Raw genomic sequence first — 12,001 nt, 5'->3', positions numbered from 1 at the left:
TGGAATTTTACATTTCTCTGTACAAGGGAGCGCGTGAGTGCAGGTTGCACTTCTTCTCTGCCAACTGGGCATCGATGAATCAACACTATCCAGATACATTTCACAGAAATGTGATATTTGCTTAGCTCTTGGTTTCTATACAGCCGTGGTGGGAGGGGTTGTCCAAAGAAACCTCTTTTGACATTTTGTTGATATCTCATTTGCTGCCCTTAAGAATTTTATCAGAATTCATTTACAAGTTTTGGGAGTTATACGAAAATGAAGTTATTTTTTGAAACACACTAAATCGACCTAGAAGCCAGACTTGTCAATTTTGGTAACATTTTGTAAGCTCTACGGAAAACCTAGACAGATAGAATGCAAACTAACAGTCCAAACTGTTAAAGGGGTCATGTCAGCTCTTTACGGTTGAAGCCTCTGAGACCAACAGGAACCATGAAATAACTATTGGAAACATGAAATAACCCCCAACCTTGGATACACTTGGGCATGTGGTGCCCTTTAGTCCTATTATTCACCTACTGGCCAATGTTGGCATTTCAAGGGGTAACATCCCTCTCTAGGAAAATACAAGAGGAAACAAACCAAATATATACATTCAGGTTTGAATCCAAAAGCACCTAGAGGCATTATAGCTAGGAGAACCCTGCTGCTGTAATGCTTGTCTATGGAGAACCAGGTGTTCTTCTATCAGTGATGAGAACAGTTAATCTTCCGATCATGTTGGGTAAAGCCATTTAACGCAACCAAGTCTGCACCCACATGATATAGTGCCCCCGGGGGCTTGACTCAAGTGAAAGACGATCCACATAAGCTGTGTCTTTAATGTCATTGGCGACTTTTACAGTACACTTCACTTTCTGACTTGTACTATTTACCTATACTGTCTTGAAAAACTGAGGCCTAATACAGATTCAAGTTCAGTCAAAGATTCCCCTCACTTACCACACTCCCTTCACCCCAGGGAAGACATAAACACAACATTTGCTGAATCTAGCGGAAGGCCATCGTTTCTAGGTGTGAGCTAAGTATTCAATTCCTATCTATTTCAGCCGAGACTATTTGACCTTTAAGGAGTTCACTGTTGTTCACAGAGTGTGAAGCTGGAGGAACTCTGATTCTAGGAGGGACTTGCTCTTCTCCTAATTTCTTCATTGCCGCTCAGGTACTGAACCTTCAAAATGGATGCGTGAGTGGAGGGGAGGGAAGGGCAAGTGCTTGCTAGCTAGGCCCAAACCTGGGAAAAGGCTTACCTGGGCTTGGTGAATTTTGGTCTGAATGGCTTGGGAAGGCCCCTTGGGACGTTTGGATTCTCACGACCTCTTCCAAGAACAGGAGCGTTTTGATCATCTCTGCCATCTCTTCTCTTGCACACGTCAGGGACCTTGGACCCATTCTTGGAGAAGAGAATTGAGGAACTTCCTCAAGTCCACGTTGGCACTCCGTATGTTTCTGCCAGTATCAGCGAGGTTCAATATGTCTCCTGAATGTCTTTTGAGCCTGGTATCCTCTACAGCTGTCTCCACGCCTGTATTCTCCATTGGAGCAGAACATCTCTCATCCATGTGTTCGCATCTCTCCTCAATCCGTGCAGCCAGCTTTTCGGCCAGCTTCTCTTCGTGACTCCCCTAAAGTCGACTTCACCAGGACTGGGCAAGTCTGAAAGTACCTCGGAGCCTCACCAGTAAGCTGATGACAGGCAGATCTTCCACTGTCTGCCCTTTCAGGTTCTGGAAACTGACCTGTGAACTCAGGTCTTTGGGCAGCAGAAGTATCTCGAACTTACACAGCTTCCCGGACCAAACACCTAAGCCAAGCTCCACAGAGGCCTGCAGCCCCTCCATCACACTGATCCACCCACAGAACTCGGCCCGGTTACCTAGGATCCAACAGCCACAACAAGCCTCGTGGAACACACCAACATTCCACCTGGAATCCAACCGGTAACTGCCATCCCCAATGGCTGATGCATCTTGTCAGTGTTGGGGGAGGGGCTGCATCCGACGAGAGGTTCCTAAAGTAAATGTGGTTCTGCCCACTAGCGTCCCATGGGCCTTTCTTCTTCCCTCTTTCCTTTTGTTCAGATCTGTATGCACAGTACCAATGGAGAGAAGTGTGTCCCTTTTCAGTTGAAGGTTTCACACGTCTTTAAACTTTCTAAGAGTTCACAGTACACAGAGACCCAGTAAAGGAGACTTATGTTCCTATAATATCCGTACAACCGGAATACATATGCGTCGCATGATTTCTGCTGAAAAACCCACACTCTCAGGACATGGATCTATTGGTTTCATGGGGGCTGAATTTCCAAGAAATGAAACCAACCCCAATGTGCACTTTACTGTCTGTCTCTTTTGCTCTTAGTACACTTTGGCAGAGCTACTTGCCTTTGTTATAGGCTTCTTACAATTCTTCTCTACGTAGCGTAGAATATGGCATTCTTTCATCCTGTTCGAAGATATACAAGACTACATCACGGACTAGGAATCCAGTGGATTCCAAATCGGCATTTGGGTGAGGTCACGATATGCTCTTATGAATCTATATTTATGAATATGAATGCACGCCTCTGATTTCCGAATACAAGTGTGCTGAGTACATGCAAGCCGCAATACTGGGTCGATGCGTGCTGAATGATCCTTGACATCACCTTGAGTATTTTCTTTTGAATAATCATGTTTCCCATGGTATATGTCAGCCAACCGTACCATTTTGGTGCATGTTTGTTGGTTTGATTCTTTGTTGGTCTGCTTCTCGCTTGTTTTGCAAACACGTCAGGACATGCATCTCTCCTTTCGCTTCAAACAGAGAGTCAAATAAGCTGATTCACTTAAGAGAGTGCTTCCAATCACCTATGATTTCCTGCTTCCCTCTCCAATCTTTAAGGTTTTGATGTCCTCCTTGCCTTCTTCTTGTTTCTTCTTTGACACTCATGCTCTTCTTGCATTTCCAATAATGGTTTTCTTCTTTCCATTTCATCTTGCTGCTTTTCTATTCCAGGGAGTATTCTCAACCTTCCTTTTAGAAGAAGTTTTGAACTGCTGAATTCTTTTATGATTTGCCGGTCTGTGGATTGCTCTAGCTCTGCAGTTATAAGAAATGGTGGTCATGTGGCATAGGCTACACTAGGTGGCAGCATTTGGCCATTCAGGATATGGTCTGTGTCCTGGCACTCCTCCCTGTCCTGCAATATTTGCTGCCGAGTTATATGCTGAAACCCCTCTGGAGGTTCCCTTGTGACTATGTTGTTTCTCCAGGTGCATTTTAAATCACTGTGATATTCGTGAACTTTTGTTGATTGGAATCATACAGCTGTTGGTAGGTCTATTGGGATTCCACCTCCTTTGGATGCTGTGTAATTCCTGAATTCGCATAGATGATTTTTTCTTGGCTTTCAACAAGTTTCAGTCTGATATTTCTACAGATAAATTTTCAGACATATTTTATTTCTTTATCTCTTGCTTTTCCATCTGGGACTCTTATGAATTCTACTCTTTCATGCCCTGTCTTAACCCAGGATACAACAGCAATATTTTCATTGTTTTGCACTTGCTTTCCTATGTCCCGAATCTGACCCGAGGGATTTCTGTTCCCCTGTCTTCACAGTCATTCACGCGTCCACTCTGCATTATCTAGTCTGCTAAGGACTGAATTTTAGCCCTGATATTATCACATCCACTGAGTTTTCTGATCTATTTTGGCTCGTCTTTAGACTTTCTCTTCCCCTTTTCTGGTATTCTGCCTTTTGTGATTTTGAGACCCTTTTTGTTCTTCAGTGTTTTCCTGACCTCCATTTTCAACACTTGGACTGCATAGAGTTTTGCAGTCTAATTGTTTGAAAGCTTATCTTTTGGGCCTTCAATATCTTTGGAACTGAAAATGGTACTTCCTATTTCTTTTACTGTACTTCTTCATCTCTACTGGTCAGGTAATATCAGGTATCTAATGTAGATTTTTAGGGCTATGTTAAGTGAAAATTTTAGACTCTTGTCTCTACGCAATTCAAGAGGATTTCTGTGAGGACAATTTCTCCTAGACATTGATGCCATATTCTGTTCCTGTGTGTGTTGTCTGGTATATCTCCAATTGCTGGTGTTGCATTTGTTGTGATGAACAACCTCATACTATTTCGATTAGCATAACTTCATTTTGATTACGCTTATCTCACAATTCTGAAAGTGCGCAGGACACGGCCTCTTGTGGAAATGAGGATTCTAAAGGTTCTCAGCTCTGCATTCTGCTCTATGTCATTTTGGAGTGTTTCCAAAACAGCAAACTGAGAGTGCGCTTGTGCTATGTAGTGCCTACGGGAAAGTCCCAATGAAAGCAGTTCTTCCCAGAGCTTCTCTGTCTACTGAAACACCAGTGGAAGCACATCCATGGATGTCACACATCAGGGCCTGCTGGAATGATCCCGCAGACCGACCTTGGTGTCCTCGCTGCCGTACCGTGCCGGTGCCATCCAAAATGTAGCATCCGATTTTGGGAGATAGTGCTGAAGGAAATGCTTCCTTTTCTCACGCTGTGGACATGGACCACTCTACCGTGTCCTATCATCCTTGTGGCACGGTTGCACGAAGGCCACCACAGAGCTGTTGCGATCCTGTGCCTCAAACCAAACCATAATCCCAGCCCAGGTTATGAATGTAGCAAATCCTAAGGCTTTTCATTCTGATTTCAAACACAAGGCCCCCTGGATCCTCAGACCAGATGCACAATAGCTCTGATTCAGCCCCACACGTGCTCTATTGGCAAAATGCCCAATTGGTCCCTGGTCCTGCAGATGCACTCGGTGTGGCCATTGGACATATCGGTAATCTCAACCACGCGACCAGTGTGGTTGATTTATCATTGGTACAACTAGTTCGGTTTGCTCTCTTGATTAGACCCACCACATCCCAACAACGCACTCCAGATCCCTGAGACTCAGCGTATGCCATCAACCGTAAGCTCTATACCTCACTTACCGATGCCCATGCTAACTGTAATTTGGCATCACGGATCTTGGTCTCAGAATCAAATGTGGGGATATTTTGCGCTGGTTTCTTTGAGTTCTGTCAGCCAAGCATCTGCTGTGAACTCTTGTAAATCTCAGCACATCACCTTCAATCTCATGTCTCCTGTCCGCTTGAGAGTGTGCATCCAAGTTAAACAGGGTTTCACCCTTGTTGGTCAGACGCTGCCTGGTTTCCATTCCCTGCTTTGCCTGCTCCTGCTTCCAGGTGTCCTGAGGCCTCATCCTGTCTTTGGAAGTAACAGACCTCTCTTCGGCAAGTGTCCTGTGCCAAAGGCTGGGTGAGTGGAATTTTACATTTCTCTGTACAAGGGAGCGCGTGAGTGACAGGTTGCAATTCTTCTCTGCCAACGGGCATCGATGAATCAACACTATCCAGATACATTTCACAGAAATGTGATATTTGCTTAGCTCTTTGTTTCTATACAGCCGTGGTGGGAGGGGATGTCCAAAGAAAACTGTTTTGACATTGTGTTGATATCTCATTTGCAGTCTTTAAGAATTTTAACAGAATTCATTTCCATGTTTTGAGAGTTATACGAAAATGAAGTTATTTTTGAAACACACTAAATGTACCTAGAAGCCAGACTTGTCAATTTTGGTAACATTTTGTCAGCTCTACGGAAAACCTAGACAGATCTAGAATGCAAACTAGCAGTCCCAAACTATTAAAGGGGTCATGTCAGCTCTTTACGGTTGAAGCCTCTGAGACCAACAGAACCATGAAATAACTATTGGAAACATGAAATAACCCCCAACCTTGGATACACTTGGGCATGTGGTGCCTTTAGTCCTATTTGTCACCTACTGGCCAATGTTGGCATTTCAAGGGGGTAACATCCCTCTCTAGGAAAATACAAGAGGAAAACAAACCAAATATATACATTTAGGTTTAAATCCAAAAGCACCTAAAGGCATTATAGCTAGGAGAACCTGCTGCAGTTATGCTTGTCTATGGAGAACCAAGGTGTTATTCTATCAGTGATGAGAACAGTTAATCTTCCGATCATGTTGGGGTAAAGCCATTTAACGCAACCAAGTCTGCACCCACATGATATAGTGCCCCGGCGCGGCTTGACTCAAGTGAAAGACGATCCACATAAGCTGTGTCTTTAATGTCATTGGCGACTTTTACAGTACACTTCACTTCTGACTTGTACTATTTTACCTATACTGTCTTGAAAAACTGAGGCCTAATACAGATTCAAGTTCAGTCAAAGATTCCCCTCACTTACCACACTCCCTTCACCCCAGGGAAGACATAAACACAACATTTGCTGAATCTAGCGGAAGGCCATCGTTTCTAGGTGTGAGCTAAGTATTCAATTCCTATCTATTTCAGCAGAGACTATTTGACCTTTAAGGAGTTCACTGTTGTTCACAGAGTGTGAAGCTGGAGGAACTCTGACTTCTAGGATGAGACTTGCCCTTCTCCTAATGGCTTCATTGCCGCTCAGGGTACTGAACCTTCAAAATGGATGCGTGAGGTGGAGGGGAGGGAAGGGCAAGTGCTTGCTCGCTAGGCCCAAACCTGGGAAAAGGCGTACCTGGGCTTGGTGAATTTTGGTCTGAATGGCTTGGGAAGGCCCCTTGGGACGTGTGGATTCTCACGACCTCTTCCAAGAACAGGAGCGTTTTGATCATCTCTGCCATCTCTTCTCTTGCACACGTCAGGGACCTTGGACCCGTTCTTGGAGAAGAGAATTGAGGAACTCTCCTCAAGTCCACGTTGGCACTCCGTATGTTTCTGCCAGTATCAGCGAGGTTCAATATGTCTCCTGAATGTCTTTTGAGCCTGGTATCCTCTACAGCTGTCTCCACGCCAGTATTCTCCATTGGAGCAGAACATCTCTCATCCATGTGTTCGCATCTCTCCTCAATCCGTGCAGCCAGCTTTTCGGCCAGCTTCTCTTCGTGACTCCCCTAAAGTCGACTTCACCAGGACTGGGCAAGTCTGAAAGTACCTCGGAGCCTCACCAGTAAGCTGATGACAGGCAGATCTTCCACTGTCTGCCCTTTCAGGTTCTGGAAACTGACCTGTGAACTCAGGTCTTTGGGCAGCAGAAGTATCTCGAACTTACACAGCTTCCCGGACCAAACACCTAAGCCAAGCTCCACAGAGGCCTGCAGCCCCTCCATCACACTGATCCACCCACAGAACTCGGCCCGGTTACCTAGGATCCAACAGCCACAACAAGCCTCGTGGAACACACCAACATTCCACCTGGAATCCAACCGGTAACTGCCATCCCCAATGACTGCTGCATCTTGTCAGTGTTGGGGGAGGGGCTGCATCCGACGAGAGGTTCCTAAAGTAAATGTGGTTCTGACCACTAGCGTCCCATGGGCCTTTCTTCTTCCCTCTTTCCTTTTGTTCAGATCTGTATGCACAGTACCAATGGAGAGAAGTGTGTCCCTTTTCAGTTGAAGGTTTCACACGTCTTTAAACTTTCTAAGAGTTCACAGTACACAGAGACCCAGTAAAGGAGACTTATGTTCCTATAATATCCGTACAACCGGAATACATATGCGTCGCATGATTTCTGCTGAAAAACCCACACTCTCAGGACATGGATCTATTGGATTCATGGGGGCTGAATTTCCAAGAAATGAAACCAACCCCAATGTGCACTTTACTGTCTGTCTCTTTTGCTCTTAGTACACTTTGGCAGAGCTACTTGCCTTTGTTATAGGCTTCTTACAATTCTTCTCTACGTAGCGTAGAATATGGCATTCCTTCATCCTTTTGGAAGACATACAAGACTACATCACGGAATAGGAAACCATTGGATTCCAAATCGGCATTTGGGTGAGGTCACGATATGCTCTTATGAATCTATATTTACGAATATGAATGCACGCCTCTGATTTCCGAATACAAGTGTGCTGAGTACATGCAAGCCGCAATACTGGGTCGATGCGTGCTGAATGATCCTTGACATCACCTTGAGTATTTTCTTTTGAATAATCATGTTTCCCATGGTATATGTCAGCCAACCGTACCATTTTGGTGCATGTTTGTTGGTTTGATTCTTTGTTGGTCTGCTTCTCGCTTGTTTTGCAAACACGTCAGGACATGCATCTCTCCTTTCGCTTCAAACAGAGATTCAAATAAGCTGATTCACTTAAGAGAGTGCTTCCAATCACCTATGATTTCCTGCTTCCCTCTCCAATCTTTAAGGTTTTGATGTCCTCCTTGCCTTCTTCTTGTTTCTTCTTTGCCACTCATGCTCTTCTTGCATTTCCAATAATGGTTTTCTTCTTTCCATTTCATCTTGCTGCTTTTCTATTCCGGGGAGTATTCTCAACCTTCCTTTTAGAAGAAGTTTTGAACTGCTGAATTCTTTTATGATTTGCCGGTCTGTGGATTGCTCTAGCTCTGCCGTTATTAGAAATGGTGGTCATGTGGCATAGGCTACCCTAGGTGGCAGCCTTTGGCCATTCAGGATATGGTCTGTGTCCTGGCACTCCTCCCTGTCCTGCAATATTGCTGCCGAGTTATAAGCTGAAACCCCTCTGGAGGTTCCCTTGTGACTATGTTGTTTCCTCCAGGTGCATTTTAAATCACTGTGATATTCGTGAACTTTGTTGATTGGAATCATACAGCTGCTTGTAGGTCTATTGGGATTCCACCTCCTTTGGATGCTGTGTAATTCCTGAATTCGCATAGATGATTTTTTCTTGGCTTTCAACAAGTTTCAGTCTGATATTTCTACAGATAAATTTTCAGACATATTTTATTTCTTTATCTCTTGCTTTTCCATCTGGGACTCTTATGAATTCTAGTCTTTCATGCCCTGTCTTAACCCAGGATACAACAGCAATATTTTCATTGTTTTGCACTTGCTTTCCTATGTCCGAATCTGACCGAGGGATTTCTGTTCCCCTGTCTTCACAGTCATTCACGCGTCCCTCTGCATTATCTAGTCTGCTAAGGACTGAATTTTAGCCCTGATATTATCACATCCACTGAGTTTTCTGATATCTTTTGGCTCGTCTTTAGACTTTCTCTTCCCCTTTTCTGGTATTCTGCCTTTTGTGATTCTGAGACCCTTTTGTTCTTCAGTGTTTTCCTGACCTCCATTTTCAACACTTTGACTGCATAGCGTTTTGCAGTCTAGTTGTTTGAAAGCTTATCTTTTGGGCCTTCAATATCTTTGGAAGTGGATATGGTACTTCCAATTTCTTTTACTGTACTTCTTCATCTCTACTGGTCAGGTAATATCAGGTATCTAATGTAGATTTTTAGGGCTATGTTAAGTGAAAATTTTAGACTCTTGTCTCTACGCAATTCAAAGGGATTTCTGTGAGGACAATTTCTCCTAGACATTGATGCCATATTCTCTTCCTGTGTGTGTTGTCTGGTATATCTCCAATTGCTGGTGTTGCATTTGTTGTGATGTACAACCTTTACTACTTCGATTAGCATAACTTCATTTTGATTACGCTTACCTCACAATTCTGAAAGTGCGCAGGACAGGGCCTCTTGTGGAAATGAGGATTCTAAAGGTTCTCAGCTCTGCATTCTGCTCTATGTCATTTTGGAGTGTTTCCAAAACAGCAAACTGAGAGTGCGCTTGTGCTTTGTAGTGCCACGGGAATGTCCCAATGAAAGCAGTTCTTCCCAGATCTTCTCTGTCTACTGAAACACCAGTGGAAGCACATCCATGGATGTCACACATCAGGGCCTGCTGGAATGATCCCGCAGACCGACCTTGGTGTCCTCGCTGCCGTACCGTGCCGGTGCCATCCAAAATGTAGCATCCGATTTTGGGAGATAGTGCTGAAGGAAATGCTTCCTCTTCTCACGCTGTGGACTTGGACCACTCTACCTTGTCCTATCATCCTTGTGGCACGGTGCACGAAGGCCACCACAGAGCTGTTGCGCATCCTGTGCCTCAAACCAAACCATAATCCCAGCCCAGGTTATGAATGTAGCAGATCCTAAGGCTTTTCATAATGATTTCAAACCCAAGGCCCCCTGGATCCCTCAGACCAGATGCACGATAGCTTTGATTCAGCCCCACACGTGCTCTATTGGCAAAATGCCCAATTGGTCCCTGGTCCTGCAGATGCACTGGGTGTGGCCATGGGACATATCGGTAATCTCAACCGCGCGACAAGTGTGGTTGATTTATCATTGGTACACTGTTCGGTTTGCTCTCTTGATTAGACCCACCACATCCCACAACGCACTCCAGATCCCTGAGACTCAGCGTATGCCATCAACCGTAGCCCTATACCTCACTTACCGATGCCCCTGCTAACTGTAATTTGGCATCACGGATCTTGGTCTCAGAATCAACTGTGGGGATATTTTGCGCTGGTTTCTTTGAGTTCTGTCAGCCAAGCATCTGCTGTGCACTCTTGTAAATCTCAGCACATCACCTTCAATCTCATGCCTCCTGTCCGCTTGAGAGGGTGCGTCCAAGTTAAACAGGGTTTCACCCTTGTTGGTCAGACCCTGAACTGGTTTCCATTCCCTGCTTTGCCTTCTCCTGCTTCCAGGTGTCCTGAGGCCTCATCCTGTCTTTGGAAGTAACAGACCTCTCTTCGGCAAGTGTCCTGTGCCAAAGGCTGGGTGAGTGGAGTTTTACATTTCTCTGTACAAGGGATCGCGTGAATGCAGGTTGCACTTCTTCTCTGCCAACTGGGTATCGATGAATCAACACTATCCAGATACATTTCACAGAAATGTGATATTTGCTTAGCTCTTGGTTTCTATACAGCCGTGGTGGGAGGGGTTGTCCAAAGAAAACTGTTTTGACATTGTGTTGATATCTCATTTGCAGTCTTTAAGAATTTTAACAGAATTCATTTCCATGTTTTGGGAGTTATACGAAAATGAAGTTATTTTTTGAAACACACTAAATCGACCTAGAAGCCAGACTTGTCAATTTTGGTAACATTTTGTCAGCTCTACGGAAAACCTAGACAGATAGAATGCAAACTAGCAGTCCAAACTGTTAAAGGGGTCATGTCAGCTCTTTACGGTTGAAGCCTCCGAGACCAACAGGAACCATGAAATAACTATTGGAAACATGAAATAACCCCCAACCTTGGATACACTTGGGCATGTGGTGCCCTTTAGTCCTATTTGTCACCTACTGGCCAATGTTGGCATTTCAAGGGGTAACATCCCTCTCTAGGAAAATAAAAGAGGAAACAATCCAAATATATACATTTAGGTTTGAATCCAAAAGCACCTAGAGTCATTATAGCTAGGAGAACCCTGCTGCAGTTATGCTTGTCTATGGAGAACCAGGTGTTCTTCTATCAGTGATGAGAACAGTTAATCTTCCGATCATGTTGGGTAAAGCCATTTATCGCAACCAAGTGTGCACCCACATGATATAGTGCCCCCGGGGGCTTGACTCAAGTGAAAGACGATCCACATAAGCTGTGTCTTTAATGTCATTGGCGACTTTTACAGTACACTTCACTTTCTGACTTGTACTATTTACCTATACTGTCTTGAAAAACTGAGGCCTAATACAGATTTAAGTTCAGTCAAAAATTCCCCTCACTTACCACACTCCCTTCACCCCAGGGAAGACATAAACACAACATTTGCTGAATCTAGCGGAAGGCCATCGTTTCTAGTTGTGAGCTAAGTATTCAATTCCTATCTATTTCAGCCGAGACTATTTGACCTTTAAGGATTTCACTGTTGTTCACAGAGTGTGAAGCTGGAGGAACTCTGATTCTAGGAGGGACTTGCCCTTCTCCTAATGGCTTCATTGCCGCTCAGGTACTGAACCTTCAAAATGGATGCGTGAGTGGAGGGGAGGGAAGGGCAAGTGCTTGCTAGCTAGGCCCAAACCTGGGAAAAGGCTTACCTGGGCTTGGTGAATTTTGGTCTGAATGGCTTGGGAAGGCCCCTTGGGACGTGTGGATTCTCACGACCTCTTCCAAGAACAGGAGCGTTTTGATCATCTCTGCCATCTCTTCTCTTGCACACGTCAGGGACCTTGGACCCGTTCTTGG

At 44.6% G+C, this 12,001-nt stretch overlaps 1 long non-coding RNA gene across 1 annotated transcript; it reads left to right on the top strand.

Moving 5' to 3' along the window:
- The first annotated feature begins 7,165 nt into the window (after window positions 1-7,165).
- Window positions 7,166-12,001, top strand: LOC140695573 (uncharacterized). Its single transcript, XR_012071225.1, has 4 exons — window positions 7,166-7,252; window positions 10,523-10,595; window positions 11,695-11,765; window positions 11,981-12,001. It is a non-coding gene; the product is annotated as an uncharacterized lncRNA (long non-coding RNA).

The sequence above is a fragment of the Vicugna pacos genome, unplaced genomic scaffold, assembly GCF_048564905.1.
Source record: "Vicugna pacos unplaced genomic scaffold, VicPac4 scaffold_427, whole genome shotgun sequence".
In the NCBI taxonomy this organism is placed as follows: domain Eukaryota; kingdom Metazoa; phylum Chordata; class Mammalia; order Artiodactyla; family Camelidae; genus Vicugna; species Vicugna pacos.
The sequence above is the reverse complement of the archived record's forward strand: the minus strand, read 5'-3'. Positions and strand labels throughout refer to the sequence as shown.